The sequence below is a fragment of the Mus caroli genome, unplaced genomic scaffold (assembly GCF_978045245.1).
Source record: "Mus caroli unplaced genomic scaffold, Mus_caroli_1 scaffold_13, whole genome shotgun sequence".
In the NCBI taxonomy this organism is placed as follows: Eukaryota; Metazoa; Chordata; class Mammalia; order Rodentia; family Muridae; genus Mus; species Mus caroli.
The window spans coordinates 34,355,456-34,376,389 of NW_028227268.1; the positions used below are offsets into that span (position 1 = coordinate 34,355,456).

General features: G+C 49.6%; 1 protein-coding gene across 4 annotated transcripts in view; it reads right to left on the reverse strand.

The window, feature by feature from the left end:
• Window positions 1–20,664, reverse strand: part of Cuedc1 (CUE domain containing 1) — a 97,718-nt gene extending 77,054 nt beyond the window's left edge. The window contains exon 1 of one of the 4 annotated variants that reach the window (XM_085829684.1): window positions 20,616–20,664. The gene's annotated coding sequence lies outside the window, so the exon portion shown is untranslated. Of the gene's footprint in view, window positions 1–19,983; window positions 20,112–20,556 lie in introns of those variants that run through there. The other 3 variants (XM_085829685.1, XM_029483845.2, XM_021177905.3) reach the window with 3 other exon arrangements.
• Between the last annotated feature and the right edge of the window lie 270 nt (window positions 20,665–20,934).

Below are 20,934 nucleotides of genomic sequence, written 5' to 3' on the forward strand. Positions count from 1 at the left end.
AGCAGAAACATCAGGGCTCAGGGCTCCGAGCCACCGCGCTGGGAAGCAGCTCGCCAGAGCCATACTGCCTCAGGACCTGCCCTGCCTCCTGGGCCAGAGCCTGGCTGTGCTGCTAATGGGAATGACTTATTTATGTAATTCATTATCACTGGGGCCTAGATCCAAGAGAGGTGGGTGGAGGCCAGGCCCCAGCTGCTGAGGGAGGAAAGGGAGGGGCTATCCTGAGGCTCAGTCTGGACCTGGCAGCCACAGAGCTTGCTGCTGCTGACTGCAGGGACCAGAGGACAAAGGCAAGGAGGAAAGGGGACTGGGCTAGACCCTGGAGGCTCTGTGGGGCTCTTGAGAGTGAGAGTAGCCAGAGACCAGCTCTCTGCCCTTGGAGAATTCTTCAGAAGCAGAGGCCTAGCATACTTTTACCTTTAAACTGCTCTGTGGTCCAAAAGGTGTCTTCATCTAAAAAACAAAACAAACAAACAAACAAACAAACACAAAAAAAAAAAAAAAAAAAAACAGGCAGTGGTGTGCACATGTTTAAGCCCAGCACTCAGGAGGCAGAGGCAGATGGATCTCTGTGAGTTTGAGGCCAGCCTGATCAATAGAGTGAGTTCCAGGACAGCTAAGGTTACATAGTGAAACCCCATCTCGAAAATCCAAAAACCAAACAAAACAACAAAATAAACAAAAAACTCCGAGCTCTGCAGCTTCAAGACGGAAATGCTCTCGTGTCCAACAGGAGGCCTCCTATACCTGACCCAGGATGGAAAGAAAGAGCCTAGAACCTTCCAGCATTCTGCAGTTATCCCTAAGATCCATCATGTAGGCTCCAGTGGAGTGGCAGGGGAACGGATAAGGCTTGGGATGACAGGTGGCTGGAGTTGGCTCCAGGGGCTGAGGCAGCGTGTCCACCCCAGCACTCACACCCCAGACAGGGCCGGATTCATAGGAAGATCCTCATTTGAAGCCCAGGCTGCCTCTGTGGCAGTCTCTCCATTTCTCTATCCCTGCCCCCGCCCCTGCTCTAGCTCCTGCCAGTTTGAGGGACTACATCTGTCCAATCTGGGAATTGGTCTCTGTCTTCCTTTCCTTCCTCTCCCTTCCCCTCCCCTTCCTCTCTCTTCTCTGTCTTGCTATCTCTCTCCCAGACATCTTATATCCCATGCTGGAACTCTCCATAGAGATGAGGATGTATGAACTTGAACTCCTGCCTCCACTTCCCCACGTTTGTAGGTTTTTGGTTGTAAGGATCAAACCTAGACATTTGTACCTATTAGGGAAGCACTCTCCTAGCCAAGCTCCCTCGCTAGCCCTGTGGCCTTGGTTTCTAATAATAATATTAATGATTCACTGAGCACCCGTTTCCTGTGATCCTCACCACACCCCCTAGAGGAGGGGAGGAAACACTGGCCATTAGGAAGTCTGCACAGGTCACATCACCAGTAAGTGAAGAACAAGGGTCCAAACCTAGCTGTTCAGTTTTCACCCCCTTGGTATAAAAATGCTCACACAGAGAGTCTTTAAAGAGCAGAGCAAAGCAAGCCCCACAGGGCTGAGTCGATTTTCTTAAAGGTACCCAGCCCGTCGGGGTAGAGTAAGGACAATGTCCAGAGTACTAAATCCGGACCAACATCCTCTCCCGGTCACACCATTTCAACCACAGAAACAGCTGTGTTTATGTAGGGGAGAGAGACACATTTGCTCTCTGTTTTACAAGGTTATCATCCAGTAGCCTATAAACCTGCCTTACCTCCTCCAACAGTAGCCTGGCTGGACCCTGCCACCTGGCCCCCACATCCTGTTCCATGACCATCCCACAAAGAGCTCCCAAGCCTTGACCAAGACTTTTTAGTGCTATCGTATAGCGTTATAGACCTACCCGTGCCCTGTTCAGGTAGCACACTGTCCCAAGGTTCTCAGTGAAGTCCCACCCCCACCATACCAGCTCACACTCCCTTAGAGTTCTCACATCTTTCTGCCCGGTATCATCCGACCAACCCTACTCAACCTGGTCCAAGGTGGTAAGTCTGGCATGCTTCTGAGTACATCCCCAGGTCATGTCTCTACTATGAGGATGTCTCCACCCCCATTGATAAGGGAAAATCCTGTAGTGATATGGAGTGCCATGTGAGCATGTCTACAAATCACAGCTGATTGGACCAGCAGAAGGCAGACTCACGTGAGTCAGTTAGATTCTTCCCCCAGGAACGTATTTGATTCAAGGTCCAGGCACTGTTTGGCTCTCTGGTTATTAGAAAGAGGGTGGGTATATTTGAGAACCAAGAGACTATGATGCCAAATTCACATTCACAAAAGCAGGGGTATCTGCAGGTATACCAGGAAGAGGCACCTCCCCCCCCCCCAAGGCACCTGGGAGGCCAGCTGTGCTCCCTGTTCTCAGTTCCTCAATTCTCCCATTACTTCAATAGTTCTGTTCTTGTACTCAGGGGAGTCAGAAACCAAGACAGACTGGTCTTACTGTTCCTCTACACAGATAAGAAAGGGTTCTAGACATGGCATTCGTAAACGAATGTCAACACCAACATGTCATTCTGCGGTTGTTAAAAGCCCTGCTATGTGACCATCTCTTCAATGCTATCTCCCACCTCCTTTCTGGGCCTACACAGCAGGTGTTCTCCTTCTTTCCAAGTAAAAAACAGTGACCGGGCAGGCAACTCAGCCAGAGGCACTTCCGTAGATCTCTCACCAGCCACGGGAATATAAAAGTCTGTCCTTAGGAAGCTGAAGATAGATAGTCCTTTATCCCTCTCCCTTTCCAGCTCCCCATGCTACCTGACCAGCTCTGGTAAGAAGTGTGAATAGAAGTAGCAGGCCAGGTGTGGTGGTCCATGCCTCTAACCCCAGACACTTTAGAGACTGAAGCCAGAGAGTCAAGGGTTCCAGACCAGACTTGGGCGTAGAGTGAATTCCAAGCCAGGCTGGGAACCATAGCGAGACCCTATCTCAAAAACAAAGCAAGGCCCTGAGATAACTTAGCAGATAAAAGTGATATAGTGTGCTTACACACATACAGATACAACGAGTGAATGTTTTTTTTTTTTTTAATGGGGAGGAGAGGACAAAGTCTCACTATGTAGTCCAGTCTAGCCTGAAACTCTCTATGTAGACCAGGCTAGCCGTGAATTTGCAGATATCCACCTGCCTCTGCCTTCTAAGTAAATGGTTCTTCCTCCCTCTTCTGCTCCTGCCACCACCTAGAAGGTCCCAGGTTCCAGACGGAGTTGTCACAAGTCAAGACTACCTCAGGCACATCAGATTCTCCATGAGCAAAATGCACGGGGAGCCAGATGTGGTGGCACGGACACCCCTTTAATCCCAGCACTTGAGAGGCAGAAAGAAGGTTAGATGATGAGTTAGATGCCAGCCTGGTCTACATAGCAATTTCCCAGAGAGGCAGGGTTACATAGACAGACACTGTTTCAAAATGCAACAACAAAATTCCACACATCAACTGTGTCAAGCCACTGGGCACTAGAGTTTGGTTATCTCTGAGATGCAGTCATTGGCATGAAGTAGCAGCCTGGATCCTCCCTCTGGCACATTTCTCTGTTCCATGGGATGCTTTGTAACATTAATTGTATAATATACATCTGTCTAATGCATATTTGCACACCAATACTAAATACAGCACTGGGCATAGCCAAGAACATAGCAGTTACAATACACACATATACACCAGCTACCCTGAAGAAGCCCCACATCTGATCACCCACAGGGCCTGCTTGGGACTTAAAGAAATAGCTCTCCAGGTGCAAAAGTAGCACTCCCACCCGGCCCTTGGCTAAGCAGAGTCTCAGACAAGCTAGCCACCCGGGGGCAGAGGATGTTCCAGTGAGGACGTCCAGGAGGGTAGCTAGCTGCACAGTTCACACTGGGTTTTCACACCCTGGGCTCCACCTACTTCCTTCTGCCAGCCCTGGACTGTGATGGCTACAGACAAGCACCTCCCTTGTCCCCCAGGCACAGAAGGGAAGGGGGAAGCATCCGTGTGTGTGTGTGTGTGTGTGTGTGTGTGTGTGTGTGTGTGTGTGTGTGTGTGTACATCCTGGAGACATGGGGGTGGGGGCTGCAGGAAATCAGAGCATCAGGACACAGTTCATCTCTCTCCTCCCTCCTCTCCTCCTCTGTATATAAGCAGTCTCCTCTGGAATTGTCTCCTGGCTTACTATGAAATGGGAGAGTCCCCAGCGTCCGAGCTTTCTCCTTGTGTCCCACTTAGCAAAGCATTGACCATCGCAATCAACACTCCGCCAGGTGTCTGGCTGTGGGTGCTTTTTGTCACGCCAAAAGCAAGTTGAGAAGAAGGACTCTTAGGCAGGGTTGTCATATACAGTTACATAGGCTGTTCACAGCACAAAGTGCCCAGCCCGAGGGACAGAGAGGGCTGGAATCCAGCCCACCATCTGCTTATGAGGCTGAGGACCCTGGAGGAAGGGGACCTTCTTCTAGCTGACTCAAAGGTATATGTCAGGGCTTGGTGGTGGGAACAAGAGAATTCATTGTGTTGACAATCTGTGTGTGTTTGACATTTATTTTAATATGAGTGTAATCGAGGAGCCAGGGGTGTAGCTCAGTAGTGTGTTCTATGTTACACTCAACGCTCTGGGTTCTATTCTTAGATAGATGCACAAGCCAGGCATCGTGGCACAAAGCTTAATTGCAAAGGATCTTGATAAAGGGACACTGCCAGAAGTTCAAGGTCATCCTGGAGACACATAGTGAGTTTGAGGTCAGCTTTGGCCACATAGACCCAGTCTCAAAAATTCAAATAAAATCAAAGCTGGGCCCAGTAGTTCACAACTTTAATGCCAATACTCAGGAGATAGAGAGGCAGGTGGATCTCTGTGAGTTAACGTAGAGACCAGCCTGGCCTACACAGCAAGTTCTAGGACAGCCAGGGCCCCATAGAGACCTTGTCTCAAAGTAAACAAGCAAGTAAACAAAACCAAAAGAAATGAAAAAACAAGCAAGCAAGCAAGCAAACAAACAAACAAAGCAAAAACTCAAGCAAGCAAAATTCCATCCAGAAAGTAGTGTGTTTCTTGGACAAATTACTGCCTGCTAACTTCAGTTCCCATATCCATATCCCTGGCCACCAGTTGGCCTAAGAACTAAATTGAATTATATAAGTAAAAAGTCTGAACAGAGCGGGTCTTCTTCCAGATGGAAGCTCTTCAGCATAGCCACTGTTGCTGGCTGGGGACAGGAAGGAAGCAGAGGCAAATGGAACACACACACACACACACACACACACACACACACACAGAGAGAGAGAGAGAGAGAGAGAGAGAGAGAGAGAGAGAGAGAGAGAGAGAGAGAGAGAGAAAGCACTTTGGGAAATGTGTGGCCAGCAGCCGGAGTCTGCGAATGGAACCACCCTGCTAATGTTCCTAAACATCTGGGAGTTCTCATGGCCCCCTCAGGTCTCCTCCTGGGCACCTTTCTCATTCCCTTGGGGTGTCTCACTCAGCTCTGAGTCTGGGGTAAGGTCACAGGTCAGCATTCCACAGAGAGGTCACAGAGAGTGGCTCAGCACAGGATGTCCTCCTCAGACTCCCACAGCCAGATTACAGACTGGGCAGGACCCACGTGGAAGGCTGGCAGCTGGAGTCAGAGAGAACAACATGTCCCCACAGGCAGTCTGGGGAAGCCAGCACTAGCACAGAAGGGGTGTGCTGCCTTCACTGGCAGGGCATGGGGGGGGGGGGCGTTCATATCTTAGAAAGTCAAAACATTTTTCCATTGCCTAGTTTTAGACATTTAGAATAATTTTTTTCCCAGTACTGAGGATCGAGCCTTGGGCCTTGCTTACAGACAAAGATATAGAATTCCTGGTAGAATGAATTTTTATGTCAATATCTTCAACATAACTATTGTTACTATCACTGTGAGCTCACGGGTTCTTTACTTGTGTGTGTGTGTGTGTGTGTGTGTGTGTGTGTGTGTGTGTACATGTGGCACCTTGGGCCTTGTTCCTCAGGGAATGTCTATTTTTTTTGTTGTTGTTGTTGTGGCTGCTATCTTTGAGACAGGTTTCTCTGTGTAGCCTTGGCTGTCCTGGAACTCACTCTGTAGACCAGGCTGGCCTTGAACTCAGAGCTCCACCTGCCTCTGCCTGCCAAGTGCTGGGTTTAAAGGCGTGCGCCACCACTGTGTGGCTACTTTTTACTCCCACTAAAATGAGCTCTCTCACTGACTGGAGCTCACCCAACAGAAGAGGCTGGCTTGCTAGCAAGCCCTAGGGTCTTCCCCGGGTCTGAGATTATAAATACATGCCACCATGCCTGACTTGCTTTTGTTTCTGAAACAGAATCTTATTATGTATGAGCTGACCTGGAACTCACAGAGCCCTGTCTGTCTCGGCTTCCCAAATTCTGGGATCGGGAGTGTGCCATCACATGAGGCTATTTTTTGTTCTCATCTCATGGTATTTTATTTTTTTATTTTACGTATATGAGTGTTCTGCCTGTTGTGTATATGTATGTGTACCACATATGTGCCTGACATCTGTGGAAGCCAGAAGGCTTTGGATCCCCGAGAACTGGAGTTATGGGCAGTTGAGAGGCAGCATGTGGTGGATGCTGGGTCCTAAAGACAGGTCCTTTGTGAGAGTAACAAGTGTTCTTAACTGATGAGCTAGCTCTCCAGCTCTTATTTTGTTTTTGGACCCCTGGCTGTTTGGTGTGTGGGTTCCGGGAATCAAACCCAGGACCTTATTAGGAGCCATTTTTCCAGCCCTAGTCATTTACTTTTTAATGACACTCTACCCATTTTCTCTCTAAGACCCAGGGTCTCAGAACCCCACCAGGAGATGGTACCACTAAGAGTGGTAACAGTAGGAAGCTAGGGGCCCTTCCAACACCTCTGGAGGGACTGCATCCTGGCCAGGAGTCACCAAGGCCTAGCTAGTGTCTATCTAGGTGACAGACACAGCCGGCTTCTGGCTTCAGTCAAACGCCATGTCACACCGGAACTCTTTCTTTTCAAGGACAGAAACTAACAGGATGATTCATTCCGTTATTAAATCAACTCTTAAGAAAAGAGGAGTCATCTGTTTTGCCCAGCCCTCCATCCACAGGACACAAGCCGTTCCGTGGCTCATCACCGCCATGTGAAGGGTCACGTCTTCCCTTCCCCGTCTCAAGAATCCACGGTTTCTCGCAGTTTGCTAAATCCCTAGTCACCGAAGCTGTGCTAACTCCCGTCTAAAGACTGGCTTCCAAATATAGGACCATGGTGGGAGGGAGACTTGTGGATCTTAAACCTCTAGGGGTGCAAGCCCTCTCGGCAGTGAGTAAAAAGCTACCTGATAAAGCCCTTCTCTGTCCCCGCAGGATCTCCTCAGCTCGATCACAAACTTAGAAACAGCGGTGTCCTCAGAACTCCAAAACCAGTTCTCCAGTTCTCAGCTCCTCATAAGGTCCGAACACTTAATCTGTCCCAGGTTCAGTTTATCCTTCCCTAAACTCTAGGGAAAGTCCCAGCACTGCAGCATGACAAAACACCCTGGTGAGATGTGTACGGACCCAGCAGGGGTTTTTTGAGCTCAAATCCCACCTCCCCAACTACCTAGGGAGATGACTTTAGATAAGTTAATTTAACCTCGGGCCTCCGGTTTCCTCACTAGTAACAACCTGACCCCCTGGAGCTCGGCTGGTAAAAGTGCTTGCCACACAAGCCTGAAGACGTGAGTTGGGTCCCTGGAACAAACACCAGAAGGCCACCAAGGGGAAAGGAGAAAAGCAGCTCCTAGCTAATTATCTTCTGGCCTCCCACGTCCATGGCAAGGCTCACGTGCACATGCTCGTGTTTGCACACACACACACACACACACACACACACACACACAGTCTCTCTAAATAAATCTTAATAATAAAAATACAATCTCCTCTAGTAAATATAATAATAATTAATAATAATAATAATAAATACAGTAGGACTCCTACATGCATAGAAAGCTTCCTGGTTTCCAGTAAGCATACAACAAATGTGACTGGTCACTGGACCGTCACAGCAGTCCTGTGCTGTAGGAAGTGTTAATTCTACTTCTATTAGACAGGTATGTTCTACAGCCATTTGCTGCTGTGGGAAAATAATAATAATAATAATACAACAGAGCTAAGCCTAGTGGCACAGGCCTGAAATACAGCTACTCATGAGACCGAGGGAGGAAGATCTCCAAGTTCAAGGCTTTCGTGGGCTACAGAGTGAACTGAAAGCTGCTCTTCCTGACTTCGTGAGATCCAGGCTCAGGATGAAAAGTAGGAGGAAGGCTGAGAACAAGGTTCAGGGGTAGGGCAAAGCCCACGTTCACGTGGGCCTGGGTATGGTGGCTCATGCCTATGATCCCAGCAGTCTGACGGCAGAGGAATAGGAAGATCCCAAGTTCACAACCAGCCCGGTCTACATAACAAGTTTCAGTTTGAACAGGACTACACAGAACAGCCTTTTCTTCCAGAAGTGGTGGCACACCCCTTTATTCCCAGCATTCTGAAGGCAAAAACAGACAGACCTCTGTGAGTTCTTTGTTTTTGTGTTTGGTTATGGTTTTGGTTTGTTTGTTTTTTATTGTTATTTTTGAGACAGGGTCTCACTATGTATCCCTGGCCCGGGTGTGGGGGGTGCTCACTTTCTAGATCGGGGTGGCCTCAAACTCACAGAGATCCACTTGCCTGTACCTTCCAAGTGCTGGGACTAAAGTCATGTTTCATGATGTCTGGCAAGACCCTATCTTGAAAGAAAGAAAGAAAGAAAGAAAGAAAGAAAGAAAGAAAGAAAGAAAGAAAGAAAGAAAGAACAAGAGGGGGGAGGGAGAGAGAGGGATGGAGAGAGAGAGGGAGAGAGAGAGAGAGGGAGAGAGAGAGAGAGAAAAGTAAACGAGAAAAAGAAAGAGAGAGACAGGAAGGAAGAAGGGAAGCACAAGGTTAGAAGGTGACGTGACCCACTGAGAATGGCACTGCCCTTACACAGCAGAGCTCAACAGCAGCTCTACTGTGCACTCTAATCTGCACACTCAGAACTCCCATGCATTAACACGCTCCTTCTTCCTGGCAGGGAAATCTGAGCAGTCTCACGCATCAGCATAGCAATCCACTTTCCACTCTCTAGGCCCCAGAAAGGAGCGGATGTCCCAAGGGAGTGATGTGTGGCTTGCCAAACAAAATTAATTTCTGTTCTTTTTCATATTCTAGGAAAACCACTCCAGAGCATCCTCAGGGAAAGGATGCCACCCTCCAGAAGTGACAAAGACAACTCAAGGCTAGGGCCCAAACCAACTTCCACAATGTCTCAGACTCTCTCGGGAGGGTCCCAGGCTGTCAGCAATTCTGTAAAAGGTCAGCGTAAATCACTTGGGAGGCATTTGTGTAGGCATGGTCTCTCACAAATGAGCGTCTGCCAAACCCATATATTTCTAAAAACATCTGCACTGTCTTCACCCTGGGTTCAGAGCAAGCAAACTACAGGGGCATTCCCCTGTTAGCTCAAAAGGCTGCTTCTGCATATGGATGCTCCCAGCCTGAGGCAAGCTCAATGAAGATAGCTACTCACATCTCCAAACGTCCCAGCAGAGGCAAAGAATCTGGTGAAACTTTTAAATGCCAGCCAATGTTTGTTTGGTTGGTTGGTTGGTTTGGTTTGGTTTTCGAGGCAGGGTTTCTCTGTATAGCCCTGGCTGTCCTGGAACTCACTTTGTAGACCAGGCTGGCCTCGAACTCAGAAATCCTTCTGCCTCTGCCTCCCAAGTGCTGGGATTAAAGGCGTGTGCCACCACTCCCGGCCCAGCCAATGGTATGTGCAGAAAGAAATGATCTCAACACAAGGACACCCTCGTGTCCCAGGTCTCACCCAATCTAGGCAAGAGTTCGAGCCACGTCCTCCAGGTCCACTGTCAACACTTAACAGAAGGTGTCTGTATGTACTCTGCAACAAGCTTTCTGTGTATCTCAAGACTGAGGAGCTGTGGATGTTAACGGTGGCTGGACAAGGGTCATTTTCTTCAGTGGTATAGCCACTGGGAAGCTGCCTGTGCTCTGGTACACACACATACATACATACATACACACACACACACACACACACACACACACACACACACTACATACAAGCTCATGCTAGCAATCCTGATTAAACTCATCAAGTCAGAGAGAGAGAGAGAGAGAGGAGAGGGGTAGGGGGATAAGGGGAGGGGGAGAGGGAGAGAGGGAGGGAGAGAGATGGTGGCATATGTCTTTAATCACAGTACTCTTGAGGCAGAGGCAGGTAGGCCTCTGAGTTTGAGGCCAGCCTGGTCTACGGAACAAGTTCCAGGATAGACAGAGCTACAGAGAAACCCTGTCTTGAGAAAGGAAGTGAAAAATCAAATGCAGGGTGTTATAACTCACTAAGACGGACAAAAACATCTACCTAGGCCTCACCCAGAACCAGGCAGGAGAAAAACCTCCGACTTCCTAGGGTAATGATGGTCTCGATGAAACCACCAGGCTGGCCCCAAATTGTCTTGGGAAAATTGACAGCTTGAGGTCTCACAGTATCCTCAGCATGCAAAGGTCTGCAAGTCTGCAACGATTACGTCTTCCACTCGTGTTTGCCTTTTATTATAAAGAGAGTCAAATGCAAGGAAATGTTCCCCAGCAGAGGCTAGTTATATTTGTTCATGACGAGTTTACTATAGGCTTCAGACTAATTAACCTCCCGAGAGTTAGGAGTACAGGTATGTGTGTGCCATTATGTGCCACTATGTGCCATGGAAGGGGTGTCCCCCCCCCCCGCCTTTTTAAATTCAAAGCTTAAAGAGATGGAGCAGAGGTTAGAAGCATAGACTGCTCTTCCAGACGACTCATGGTGGCTCACAAGCGGTTCTTACTCCAGCTCCAAGGGATTCAATCTCTTTTCTCCTCCAAGGACCCCTGTATACATATGGTGCACAGACACACACACACCTTTGTATGGGCACACATACTTACAAATAAAATAAATCTTTAAAAAGCTATCTTTTAATAAAGCATTTGTAGGGGCCGGAGAGATGGCTCGGCAGTTAAAGAGCACTTGCGTTCTTGCAGAAGACCTAAGATTAGTTCCCAGCTCCTACACAGCTGCTCACAACTGACTCCAGTTTGAGGGGATAATATGTGGTACACACATATCCATCAAGCAAACAATCAAACATAAAATAAATAATCTGAAAAAAACCTGTGTGTGTGTGTGTGTGTGAGAGAGAGAGAGAGAGAGAGAGAGAGAGAGAGAGAGAGAGAGAGAGAGAGAGAATGTGTGTGTCAGGGCTGTATGTGACAGCATGCCACATGTGTGTCCTCAGAGGCTAGAAGAGTGAGTCAGATTTCCCTGGATCTACAGTTACAGGTGCTTGCTAGCCATCTGACACAGGAGTTGGGAATCGGGTTCTCAGGAAGGATAGAGAATACTCTTAGCTGCTGGGCCATCTCTGTAGAGATGTAAAGATGTCTTAAGGATGCCAGCACAAGGTGTAATTGACCTTTTACCATGCTGAGCTTGCTTTCTCTGCCTGCCTGTGGGCACACTACCTCACCCAGGTCATTTGTGGGTAAGATTTCCCTACGGCCTAAGCCTGTGGCTTTCTTGCCTTAGAACGTGGGCTTCTGACCTGCACATGTATCTTCATAGGCCTGTTTAACCCCCACACCAGTTGTGCCAGCCCAGCTTCCAGTCACTCATTGCTGCTTTCTGGCTCCATCTCAGATTCACCTCTTCCTCCTGCTCAACTCAGGAAGACCCTGTCCACCCACCTTGTCACTTCTGTACACAGACAACAGGGGAATTCCCTCCCAGTGGGCCTCTCCCTGACACTCACGCACTCAGCTCCTGGTACAGCCTGGAACTGAAACCAATCTCCGACCCAAAGCAAGTGAAATCATTTCCTGTGCCCCGTTCCCCTACTCAACCACAAAAGCGTCTTTGCCTGAGCAAGCTCCAAATCCAGCTTTGGAAAAGGCAAAGCTCTTAACTGCTGAGCCATCTCTCCAGCCCTGCTGTTAAAAAGGTACTTAAAGCTGGGCATGGTGGTGCATGCCTTTAATCCCAGCACTCTGGAGGCAGGGGCAGGCGGATTTCTGAGTTCGAGGCCAGCCTGGTCTACAAAGTGAGTTCCAGGACAGCCAGGGTTATACAGAGAAACCCTGTCTTGAAAAACCAAAAAAAAAAAAAAAAAGGTACTTAAATTGGTGTGTGTGTGTGTGTGTGCGTGCGCGCGCGAGTGTGCACGTGAGCGTGTGTGCGTGCACATAAGTACAAATGCCCATCGAACTCAGAGGCATCAGACCCCCCCAGGAGTTGTAGAATTGAGGTGGTGTTGCGGCCCGACATGAATTACAGACACGCACCACCATGCCTCCCTGATTAACTGAGCTCTGACTGTCCTGGAACTCACTATGTAGACCAGGCTGGCCTCAAACTCACAGAAATCCTGCCTCTGCCTCTCTGCCTCTGCCTCTCTGCCTCTCTGCCTCTCTGCCTCTCTGCCTCTGTCGTTTTCTTCTGAGACTTCTGTAACTATCTTGTTAAATGTGCTGAGATTGTCATAAACATGTCTTCCCTAAACGTTGAAGCCTTTTATGTCTGAGGCAGGGGTTGGGAGAAGAGGAAAATGCCATAGTATGTGAACATGCCTGCCCTTGATGATCTTTGGAAGAAGGCTCTCCAGATGTGCTCTGTTAACCTTGCCCTTGCCCCTCATCCTATCACCATCCTTTTCCGCCAGTGGGAGTAATCATGAAATGATTGTACCGTAGGCCCAATAAGTAAATGGTCACAGCGAATTAACTTGGATTAGCTACTGTTTGCTTATTCCTTCCACAGGGTTTACCGAGGGCCCCTGGCCCTGTGCAGAGCTCAGGGAGCTGACTAAACAGTGAAGTCAATAACCCAGAAGCCTCAAGTGACATTGTCTTCCGAATAGAGCGGATGATTCTGCAGCCATTTACTGACAAATGTCCCGTTACTTCCGGTGTCCTTGCCTCTTTTCCGAAGGCTTGGACTCCGTCCTATGTGGCTGCAGGTCACTCCCAGAGAGCACGCCTGTTGCGAGGACCCAGACAAGGCATGAGTCCCAATTGCTGAGCAGGTAGGATTTATGTCTGGACTCTAAATTCATGGACAGACTGCCCTCTGTCACACAGCTTTCTTCAATGACGCCATAGCACAAGAAGAGGAGAGGTTAAGCCAGATTTGAGCAGCCTTCTACCTCAAAAATTCCAGCTTTCATCCCTCTATCACTGAGTGGGCATGGACCTCTAGGGACCTCCACTTCATCTTCCTGTCTGCAGGTGAACTTCTTAAACCACAGAGATAAATGAATCTTGTTCCTATTTCCTAAGCCCTTCGGAGGTGGGGGTAGGGGCCTTCCCCTCTGCTCCAATGAGTCACTTTTCTTGCTCATTACAGCTTATCTGGAACACTCTCCCTCTATCTTCTTCACACACACACACACACACACACACACACACACACACACACCCTACCCCTGCAATTTAAATTCATTCACCTCTGGTGCTCTGTCTAGTGAACAGCCTATGTTCCTAGCATCAAAGCTTGTAAGATGTGTGCCTCTTCAGTGTGTTCGATGAAGGCATCGTGAGAAGTAACAGTTGCTTAGCTATTGAAGACCACAAAAACCAGCCTGGAAAAATGGCCCCAAAGCTAAGAGCACTGGCAGCTGTTCCTGATTGATTCCCAGCACCCACATGGTGGCTAACAACCATCCGTAACTCCAGTTCCAAGGACCAGAAAGCCTTCTTTTGGCCTCTGAAGTCAGCAGGCATGAATGTGGTGGACCAACACACATGCAGGCAAAACATCCGCAGACATAAATAAAATTAATCATTAAAAAAGAAGAAACACAAAAAGCAGCCAGGCATGGTGGCTAATGTCTACAATTCCAACACTTTAGGGCAGAAAAGAGGCAAAAGGAGTTTGAGGCCCAGCCTAGGCTACAGAGTGAGTTCCAGGCCAGCTTGGTGTATAAAGTGAGACTATGTCTCAAAAAAAAAAAAAATTCAAACTTTTGGCATAGTAGCTTACACCTATAATCCCAACACTTGGGAGATGGAGCTAGAAAGAGTGTATGACTTCAAGGCCAGTCCAGGCCAATATAGTAAGTTTCAGGTCAGTCTGGGCTAAAATGAGACACTGTCTCAAAAATAACAACAAAAGGCTGAAAGGATAGCTCACAGTTAAGAATGCGATGATGCTTCGAGAGGTCCTGAGTTCAATTCCCATCCACCACGTGGTGGTTCACAACCATCTGTAATGGCATCTGATGCCTTCTTTAGGTGTTCTGAAGACAGTGACGGTATATTCATAAATAAAAAATAAAATAAATAAATAAAAACCAAAAAAATAAGAAATAACAAAACCCACAAAGACATACAGCAACCCCAATGTATCCATGGATCTAGGAAGTTAGTCACACTACAGGGTTCCTGCCTCACCTGGCAAAGACTTTACAGGATCAAAAACAAAAACAAAAACAAAAAACGAACAAAACCCCACCTAATATGTCTCACATGCCACAGGCCTGCCACAGGGTTGTACTAGCATCTTAGAGCAGGAAAGTGCTGGGACTAGATTCGGTGCCTGGACGACACCTGCCGCTTACCTGGACTCCATGCACAAGTCCCCTCCCCCAACAAGTCTTGTCTGCTCTAGAAGCTCTTCTGACTGGCAATTACCCCCTTCTTCTGTGTTTCACCTTGTTTTCTTTTTTAATGGGGGCTGGGCATGGGTTCTCCCGGCTTCACATCAGCAGTTGCCCCCATGAGCTACACCCCGACTCCAGAGTTTTCTCACAGCTCTTGCCCAGGGCGACTGAAACGCTAGACTAACATGTTTATCCTGCTCCTGGACTGCAGGCCTCTTGAGGACAGGGCCGCCTTGGTGAGCTTTGTGCCCTAGGTCAGGCCTAACGAGCTCACTTGGCCAGCAACTCTTTGCAGAATGCATTAAGTAGACCCTACCACACCTATTCCAATGACTAACCACTGCATTGGCAGACCTTGAGTACAGCACAGTGGCCTTACCCCCACAGACCCAAACTCTGCCACGTTGAGATCCACAACCTCAGGCATGCTATGTAGCCTCTTGCTGCCTCTTAGGTCTCTGTTTCCTCACCTGAGAAATGAATGTCACTTCAAGGGGTTTCATAAGAAAGCTGATACTCCTAACCACTAAGCCATCTTCCCATCCCAAGAATTAAGATGCACTGAAGGGATGGCTCAGTAGTTAAGAAAAATTGTTGCTCTTGTAGAGGACCTAATTTCTGTCCCCAGCACCACATGGGGCACAGTGGTGTACATGCAGCTAAAACACTCAAGACACATACAATGAATGAATCTTTAACAATTATCTTTAAACCTAGACACACACACACACACACACACACACACACACCATCAAGCAGAAGTACGTGGATATCTGAGTTTGAGACCAGCCTAATCTACACAGGAAGTTCCAGGCCACTGAGGGCTATAGAGACTGTCTCAAACAAACAAAAAGACCACATCTGACCACAGGAAGGATTGGCTCGTTGGTGGAGTGAGATTATGTTTTTACGTGTGTGTGTGTGTGTGTGTGTGTGTGTGTGTGTGTGTGTGTAGACCTTTATCCACTATACCATATCCCCATATCCCAGTCCCCATTCTTCCTTCATACGAAGCCCTTTATCAGACACTCCATCACTCTTCACTTGCCTACCCTGCCACTCTTCACTGGGTGCCTTGTCCCTCAGGACCAACACTAACATTGAAAGAAAAGCCATTCAACCCTACTGAGTCATTTCACGCTTCCTATCTCACCCTGACGTCTCAGCAACCGTACACACCTCCACTTATCGTCCCCTCCCCCCTAACACCACATCTGTCCCAGCCGCTACAGTTTTAACCAAAGATTATTTTCTCAGCACCAAGTTTCGGAGCTCTCGAGCCCACGTGCAGAAATAACAGCAACTATCAAAGGAACTCATTCTGTCTGTTGCAAACGCGAGACGTCCTCCGACACCTTCTAGGAATGAGATGCAGAAGCACTTAGAAAGCTTCAGAGTCAGACCGAGAGCCTCTCGGGGGATGTCTAAGCATGTTCTGGGAATCCTGCAAGCCATGGTGCTAGGGGTGGACCTCGGTGGTAGAGCATGCGCTTAGTTAACATGGACAGAGCTCTGAATCCAATATCCAGCACCACAAAACCAACCCAAACCATGAAGATCTCTTAGTAGAAATGGGAGTAAAAATGGCTCCATTGCTTCCTGAAGTGCAGGTTAGACATCTATTTCCAGGCAAGAACTCCTTTAAGATCCTTGACAACACCATGATAGAAAAGCGGTGCCATATTTTCTTTAAGAAGAGAGTTATGTTCCCAAGCAATTCCTCCATCTATTGTTTAGGAATGGGTTTATGGTTTGCTTTGGTTTGGGTGTTTGAGGTTTGGTTTAGTTTGGTTTGGTTTTTCAAAACAGGGTTTCTCTGTGTAGCCCTGGCTGCCCTGAAACTCACTCTGTAGACCAGGCTGGCCTTGAACCTGAAGATCCACCTGCCTCTGCCTCCTGAGTGCTGGGATTAAAGGCGTGTGCCACCACCTCCTAGCTATATTTATGAATAGTTTTATTTTTAGTCTTTATTTTTTTTTTTGAGGCAGGGTCTAACATAACCCAGGCAGGTCTCAAGCTCTCTATGTAGCCAAGGATGACCTTGAACTTCTGAGCCTTTCACCTCCACGTCCCCAGGCTTGGATGACAAGCTTATGCCACCATACCCAGTTTAGAGGATGCTGGGGATTGAACCTTGGGTTTTGTGCCTGCTAGGAAAGTACATTAACACTCTACCAACTGGGCTGCATCCCGGCCTCATGACCTCTTTTGAAGATGAGAACTTTAGCTGCTTTATTACATGGGTGGTTGGAAGCAGAGAGGATTCGACAGCAGAGCAGCCAAGGCAACTCACATCTCAAGTCTACCCACCAATATCTGGCAGCCAGAGAGAGCTTCAGCAGAAAGGTAAATCCCAGCCACAAGGGAAGGTGGACCCTGCCACAAGAGCCTTGCATGCCACCAAGGCATCTCCCATATCAGGGATCGCTAGACCACCATCATTTTGGGTCCTCAGACCTAACTGTTAACTTGTCATGATGGCAGGAGCCAGCAAACCCCAGACACCTCCTGCTCCAGCTCACCTTGCCTGGTCAGAGGTGAGCCCAAGGCTCTGAGAAATTCTCAGCTCTGTTGCTTAGTAACAGCAGGGTGACTTTAGGGAACTCTGAAGGAAACAATGGATGGTTCTGCACACCAAGCCACACACACACACACACACACACACACACACTGGCTAAAGAGCACTCCCCATGCGCTGGATGGCATGGGTTGCGGCAGGCTGCAGGTTATAGATCCCTGGAGTCAGAACTTCTTACCACACTCAAACCAAGACCACCATTGTTGCGTTTTATGAGACGGGAGGTCTACTTCCAAGCCTGGTTTCTGCATTTACTGTTTGTGATTGGCTTTAAAGACAATATTAGTGGCCTCATTAAAAGGACATTCAAAAGCCGGGTAGTGGTGGCACATGCCTTTAATCCCAGCACTTGGGAAGCAGAGGCAGGTGGATTTCTGAGTTCGAGGCCAGCCTGGTCTACAAAGTGAATTCCAGGACAGCCAGGGTTATACAGAGAAACCCTGTCTCGAAAAACCAAAAAGACATTGAAGTGCTCTGGTCCATCAGAGGTGGCGTGAGCCTAAGGAAGACTTCTCAGTACTGAGGCAGAGAAGTCTGACATGGAAGATCCTGGGCTCCTCCAGATCCCAAGCAGACACCTGCACAGCATCCTAACAGCCCAGCATCCAGAGCATTATGGGTAAGAAGAGCAGAACCACCGTCTTTGGAACTGTACAGGCAATGAGCCTCAGTGGCTTGTCTGTCCTCCACTTGTGTTCTGAAGTCTCAAGAAATGGAAAGAACTGCAAATTACCCAGACTGTTTTCTTGGGAAAATCTGCTCCAAGGCTTCCCAAGAGGACTCTTCTTCCACACTTACGAATGCTCTCCACAAGGCCCCTCGTGTCCCTAAGGCAAACAGGGGCTCCTGAAAACGTCTCCTATACTCACCCACACTTGTCCTTTTGTTTCCCCTTCATTCAATAGCCCTGTGGCCCTAACACAGTACCTAGGGCCTCCCCACCAAACAGACAGCAAACTTAGTCCTGGGAGAATGGCCACCTCAATTGCCCCTGTCCTCTAGCTAACTGGAGGGAGCTGGGAGCTGGGCCAGAGCTTCCAGGTCTCCATGGCCACAAGTTCAAAGTGGCATGAGAAAGAACCTCACAGCAACATTTCTACTTTGGGCCCCCTGGGATTATCTACTAACTAGCCACAAAGTTGGAATCTGCTCCAAAAGGCCTGAATTAGACAGAAAACTCTTAATATAGGGGTCTTAATTAGAACCCTAGCTCCAAGGGGACATATTACGCCCCCTGGCAGTGCACAGGAATGCTCCAGCACCTGTGCATGTTGGGGCAGTGTGGTTAGGGTATAGCTTTCACCAGATCCCAAAGAGGTCCTTGGTCTAACTCTGAGACTTGGTCTTCTCCATCTCTCACCAACCCTGAGCTACCCTAACTGCTTTTCAAGACTCTACCCAGCTGTTTCCTTGTCTCCTGCTCCATCCAGCAAGAGAGTGTGGACGAGTGATTTCCAATCCAACCTTCTGGATGAACCTCTGGTGGCCCAAGCCAAGCTGCACAAAGAAAGGTACCACCCTCCATTTAAACGGAGGTCCCACCTCACATTCGATCCAGCAGGGGCCAAACTTCATAATGAGATGACATCTATAAGATAAGGAGACTCCTATCACACACTGCCTTCAAACAGCATAGTTAACTCCATAGGTCTGTAAAGAACCTTAGGGCTGGGAGGGCCAGAGCAACTCCAGAACCCCTTCTCCTGGGCCAGGTGGCTCAGGGTGGCAAGGTGTGTTTCCTGGGTTTCAGGCTACACAGGACGAGGTGGCGATCAAGGCACATGGTCTTCTATCCGACGTCACCTCTAGGGTGTCTCATCACTATCTTCCCAATTATCCACCCCCCACCCTCTATTCTTACAATAAGTAAATAAACAAACAAATAAAGGAAATCTAAAAATCTCTCTTCCTTAAAACACCCTCTCCAGGAATTTAATAGCAGTATGAATTTCTTGAAGCTAAAACTTTTTATTAAGGGAAGAAAATGGACAAGCCCATGCTGCGGTGGCAAGCCACCAACCATTCAGAGAGAAACCCAAGAGCGCTGAAGGAATAAAGGCAAACCCCGGCCCCCTGGAGCTCAGCGCCCCAGGCACTCAGAGTCCGAGGGGCGGGGGAGCAGGGGCGGGGACAGCGCATTCTGAACTTTCTCCAGCCGGGTCGCGGAGAGACACAGCTCCCAGGGGACCGGGTGGGACCAGAAAAGGCTGAACCGACCGGTGACCACGGCGGGAGCAGGAAACGATTCTCCCCTCCCCCTAAAAGGAGTTCAGCTCCCAGCCCAGGCCCCCGCCTCGCCATCGCCATTCAGGCTGCGCCCCCAAGCCCGGGCGAAGCCGGGAGGGTGTCCACACAAAGCGGGGAACCGGGGAGCAGAGAGACCCGGGATGAGCAGGCTCCCCAAGGCCTCGCGTCCCTTCCTCGCGGCGCCGGCTGGCTGGCGACCACCCCTCGGATCGCGGCCCCGGGTTCCTCCGCACGCTCCCTGTGCCCAGGACCAGGGACGAGGCGGGCAGCGGCGGAGGGAGGGCGGCCGGGGCCCTGCCGCGGGCTCCCGGGCAGCCTTAGCCACCGCGCGAGGACTCAAACTCGCGACGGCCCCGGCCCTCGCGGCCGCGCCTCGGCGATGCTCCCGGGGAAGGTGGGGCCACCGGGCCGGGGTGGAGCGCGGCGCCCGCGAGCTCGCGCTAGGGGCGGCGAGAGCGAATCGGGGTCTTACCGAGCACCGCACTCGCGTCCGCTCCCGCGGGGCCGCTGGGGCCCGGCGGCGGGGGAGGGGCGCGGTCCCGCGGCGGCAGCGGCAGCCCGGCTCGGTGGCGCGGCGGCGCGGCTGGGCGCCGGGAGGCGGAGAAAGCGAGGCGAGGCCGGCTTCCTAGCGGCGGGCGGCGAGAAATGCAGCTGTCCCTGCGAAGCTGCCGGCGGGGCCACAAGTGGGGCGCGCGGGGAGGAGCGGGGCTGCGCGCGCGGCGGGGCTCAGGCTGCGACACCCCCAGACCCTCTCCCCAGGACTGGAAGCAGGAATAGGGATCCCGAGGCCAATGCGGTTGCGCAGGATTCGGGGCAAGGGGAGAGGGATAAGAGGCAAGGGGCCTCTGAGGGCACTGGGACAGTCTCCTCTGTGCATTCCTGCACAGACCGCTCCTCTTGAAGACCTGTGATCTTCCCTTTATGGCCCGGTGCAGTGCGCTTGGGCTCTGCCGACTTGGGGAGCACCTTAAGGGGTTGTTAAAGCAAGGAGACCTGAGACACATGGGAGATTTGGGAAAGAGGGGGACCTAAACGCAAGGCTGACCTGAGAGTTTGCAGACATACACGAGGAGCCCTAGTGAGGGTTGTAGAAGGTGCACGAACCTCTGGGCCTGGGGACATCAGGAGTGTGGGAAAGTGGCAGCTCTGTGGAGTTAGAGTTCAGGAAATAAAATGTAATATTGAGGCCAGAGGAAATCGTGAAGTTGATTCGGAAAATCAAAGTTACCACCCACTAACATCTTATCTCCACCCAGCATTCGCCATTACTTCAAAGGCTTCTGAGCCTCAATAAGGGATTCCACAAACGTTTTAATAAACGGTCGATCAACTTTGGCTAATTTTCCAAGTGGTTTGGTTTTGTGCACTAATTTGGAGATGAGAAAAGGGAACTGAGGGAATGATGGAAGAGCCTGCCCATTTG